Source organism: Pimephales promelas, chromosome 3 (genome assembly GCF_988280905.1).
Source record: "Pimephales promelas chromosome 3, fPimPro1.hap1.1, whole genome shotgun sequence".
Taxonomy (NCBI): Eukaryota; Metazoa; Chordata; class Actinopteri; order Cypriniformes; family Leuciscidae; genus Pimephales; species Pimephales promelas.
In genome coordinates this window covers 45,645,437-45,647,936 of record NC_142771.1, presented here as the reverse complement: position 1 = coordinate 45,647,936, position 2,500 = coordinate 45,645,437, and the positions used below count along the sequence as shown (strand labels likewise).

The following is a 2,500-nucleotide window of genomic DNA, read 5'->3' as shown; positions in this document are numbered from 1 at the left end:
TTACTACCCTAATGTTCTAACCATTCAAATAGCCCAATTTTGGCAGCAGATTTCGCTTACGGCCATACCACCTTGAGAACGCCCGAACTCGTCTGATCTCGGAAGCTAAGCAGGGTCGGGCCTGGTTAGTACTTGGATGGGAGACCGCCTGGGAATACCAGGTGCTGTAAGCTTTATATAGTTTACTACCCTAATGTTCTAACCATTCAAATAGCCCAATTTTGGCAGCAGATTTCGCTTACGGCCATACCACCTTGAGAACGCCCGAACTCGTCTTATCTCGGAAGCTAAGCAGGGTCGGGCCTGGTTAGTACTTGGATGGGAGACCGCCTGGGAATACCAGGTGCTGTAAGCTTTATGTAGTTTACTACCCTAATGTTCTAACCATTCAAATAGCCCAATTTTGGCAGCAGATTTCGCTTACGGCCATACCACCTTGAAAACGCCCGAACTCGTCTGATCTCGGAAGCTAAGCAGGGTCGGGCCTGGTTAGTACTTGGATGGGAGACCGCCTGGGAATACCAGGTGCTGTAAGCTTTATATAGTTTACTACCCTAATGTTCTAACCATTCAAATAGCCCAATTTTGGCAGCAGATTTCGCTTACGGCCATACCACCTTGAGAACGCCCGAACTCGTCTGATCTCGGAAGCTAAGCAGGGTCGGGCCTGGTTAGTACTTGGATGGGAGACCGCCTGGGAATACCAGGTGCTGTAAGCTTTATGTAGTTTACTACCCTAATGTTCTAACCATTCAAATAGCCCAATTTTGGCAGCAGATTTCGCTTACGGCCATACCACCTTGAGAACGCCCGAACTCGTCTGATCTCGGAAGCTAAGCAGGGTCGGGCCTGGTTAGTACTTGGATGGGAGACCGCCTGGGAATACCAGGTGCTGTAAGCTTTATGTAGTTTACTACCCTAATGTTCTAACCATTCAAATAGCCCAATTTTGGCAGTAGATTTCGCTTACGGCCATACCACCTTGAGAACGCCCGAACTCGTCTGATCTCGGAAGCTAAGCAGGGTCGGGCCTGGTTAGTACTTGGATGGGAGACCGCCTGGGAATACCAGGTGCTGTAAGCTTTATGTAGTTTACTACCCTAATGTTCTAACCATTCAAATAGCCCAATTTTGGCAGCAGATTTCGCTTACGGCCATACCACCTTGAGAACGCCCGAACTCGTCTGATCTCGGAAGCTAAGCAGGGTCGGGCCTGGTTAGTACTTGGATGGGAGACCGCCTGGGAATACCAGGTGCTGTAAGCTTTATGTAGTTTACTACCCTAATGTTCTAACCATTCAAATAGCCCAATTTTGGCAGCAGATTTCGCTTACGGCCATACCACCTTGAAAACGCCCGAACTCGTCTGATCTCGGAAGCTAAGCTGGGTCGGGCCTGGTTAGTACTTGGATGGGAGACCGCCTGGGAATACCAGGTGCTGTAAGCTTTATGTAGTTTACTACCCTAATGTTCTAACCATTCAAATAGCCCAATTTTGGCAGCAGATTTCGCTTACGGCCATACCACCTTGAAAACGCCCGAACTCGTCTGATCTCGGAAGCTAAGCAGGGTCGGGCCTGGTTAGTACTTGGATGGGAGACCGCCTGGGAATACCAGGTGTTGTAAGCTTTATGTAGTTTACTACCTTAATGTTCTAACCATTCAAATAGCCCAATTTTGGCAGCAGATTTCGCTTACGGCCATACCACCTTGAGAACGCCCGAACTCGTCTGATCTCGGAAGCTAAGCAGGGTCGGGCCTGGTTAGTACTTGGATGGGAGACCGCCTGGGAATACCAGGTGCTGTAAGCTTTATGTAGTTTACTACCCTAATGTTCTAACCATTCAAATAGCCCAATTTTGGCAGCAGATTTCGCTTACGGCCATACCACCTTGAGAACGCCCGAACTCGTCTGATCTCGGAAGCTAAGCAGGGTCGGGCCTGGTTAGTACTTGGATGGGAGACCGCCTGGGAATACCAGGTGCTGTAAGCTTTATATAGTTTACTACCCTAATGTTCTAACCATTCAAATAGCCCAATTTTGGCAGCAGATTTCGCTTACGGCCATACCACCTTGAGAACGCCCGAACTCGTCTGATCTCGGAAGCTAAGCAGGGTCGGGCCTGGTTAGTACTTGGATGGGAGACCGCCTGGGAATACCAGGTGCTGTAAGCTTTATGTAGTTTACTACCCTAATGTTCTAACCATTCAAATAGCCCAATTTTGGCAGCAGATTTCGCTTACGGCCATACCACCTTGAAAACGCCCGAACTCGTCTGATCTCGGAAGCTAAGCAGGGTCGGGCCTGGTTAGTACTTGGATGGGAGACCGCCTGGGAATACCAGGTGCTGTAAGCTTTATGTAGTTTACTACCCTAATGTTCTAACCATTCAAATAGCCCAATTTTGGCAGCAGATTTCGCTTACGGCCATACCACCTTGAAAACGCCCGAACTCGTCTGATCTCGGAAGCTAAGCTGGGTCGGGCCTGGTTAGTACTT

General features: G+C 48.9%; 14 non-coding genes across 14 annotated transcripts in view; all 14 read left to right on the top strand.

The window, feature by feature from the left end:
- Window positions 1–54: 54 nt before the first annotated feature.
- Window positions 55–173, top strand: LOC148986699 (5S ribosomal RNA). The gene has a single exon (XR_016166911.1). It is a non-coding gene; the product is annotated as a 5S ribosomal RNA (ribosomal RNA).
- Window positions 174–236: 63 nt separating this feature from the next.
- LOC148986698 (5S ribosomal RNA) lies at window positions 237–355 on the top strand. The gene has a single exon (XR_016163747.1). It is a non-coding gene; the product is annotated as a 5S ribosomal RNA (ribosomal RNA).
- Window positions 356–418: 63 nt separating this feature from the next.
- On the top strand, window positions 419–537 carry LOC148986697 (5S ribosomal RNA). Its single transcript, XR_016166023.1, has one exon. It is a non-coding gene; the product is annotated as a 5S ribosomal RNA (ribosomal RNA).
- A 63-nt stretch (window positions 538–600) lies between these two features.
- On the top strand, window positions 601–719 carry LOC148986696 (5S ribosomal RNA). Its single transcript, XR_016166910.1, has one exon. It is a non-coding gene; the product is annotated as a 5S ribosomal RNA (ribosomal RNA).
- Window positions 720–782: 63 nt separating this feature from the next.
- Window positions 783–901, top strand: LOC148986695 (5S ribosomal RNA). The gene has a single exon (XR_016166909.1). It is a non-coding gene; the product is annotated as a 5S ribosomal RNA (ribosomal RNA).
- A 63-nt stretch (window positions 902–964) lies between these two features.
- Window positions 965–1,083, top strand: LOC148986694 (5S ribosomal RNA). Its single transcript, XR_016166908.1, has one exon. It is a non-coding gene; the product is annotated as a 5S ribosomal RNA (ribosomal RNA).
- Window positions 1,084–1,146: 63 nt separating this feature from the next.
- Window positions 1,147–1,265, top strand: LOC148986693 (5S ribosomal RNA). Its single transcript, XR_016166907.1, has one exon. It is a non-coding gene; the product is annotated as a 5S ribosomal RNA (ribosomal RNA).
- Window positions 1,266–1,328: 63 nt separating this feature from the next.
- Window positions 1,329–1,447, top strand: LOC148986692 (5S ribosomal RNA). The gene has a single exon (XR_016160334.1). It is a non-coding gene; the product is annotated as a 5S ribosomal RNA (ribosomal RNA).
- A 63-nt stretch (window positions 1,448–1,510) lies between these two features.
- LOC148986691 (5S ribosomal RNA) lies at window positions 1,511–1,629 on the top strand. Its single transcript, XR_016160256.1, has one exon. It is a non-coding gene; the product is annotated as a 5S ribosomal RNA (ribosomal RNA).
- Window positions 1,630–1,692: 63 nt separating this feature from the next.
- Window positions 1,693–1,811, top strand: LOC148986690 (5S ribosomal RNA). Its single transcript, XR_016166906.1, has one exon. It is a non-coding gene; the product is annotated as a 5S ribosomal RNA (ribosomal RNA).
- A 63-nt stretch (window positions 1,812–1,874) lies between these two features.
- LOC148986689 (5S ribosomal RNA) lies at window positions 1,875–1,993 on the top strand. The gene has a single exon (XR_016166905.1). It is a non-coding gene; the product is annotated as a 5S ribosomal RNA (ribosomal RNA).
- Window positions 1,994–2,056: 63 nt separating this feature from the next.
- On the top strand, window positions 2,057–2,175 carry LOC148986688 (5S ribosomal RNA). Its single transcript, XR_016166903.1, has one exon. It is a non-coding gene; the product is annotated as a 5S ribosomal RNA (ribosomal RNA).
- A 63-nt stretch (window positions 2,176–2,238) lies between these two features.
- On the top strand, window positions 2,239–2,357 carry LOC148986687 (5S ribosomal RNA). The gene has a single exon (XR_016166012.1). It is a non-coding gene; the product is annotated as a 5S ribosomal RNA (ribosomal RNA).
- Window positions 2,358–2,420: 63 nt separating this feature from the next.
- Window positions 2,421–2,500, top strand: part of LOC148986686 (5S ribosomal RNA) — a 119-nt gene continuing 39 nt past the window's right edge. The window contains exon 1 of the ribosomal RNA XR_016160332.1: window positions 2,421–2,500. This exon is cut by the window's right edge and continues 39 nt beyond it. This is a non-coding gene — a ribosomal RNA (5S ribosomal RNA).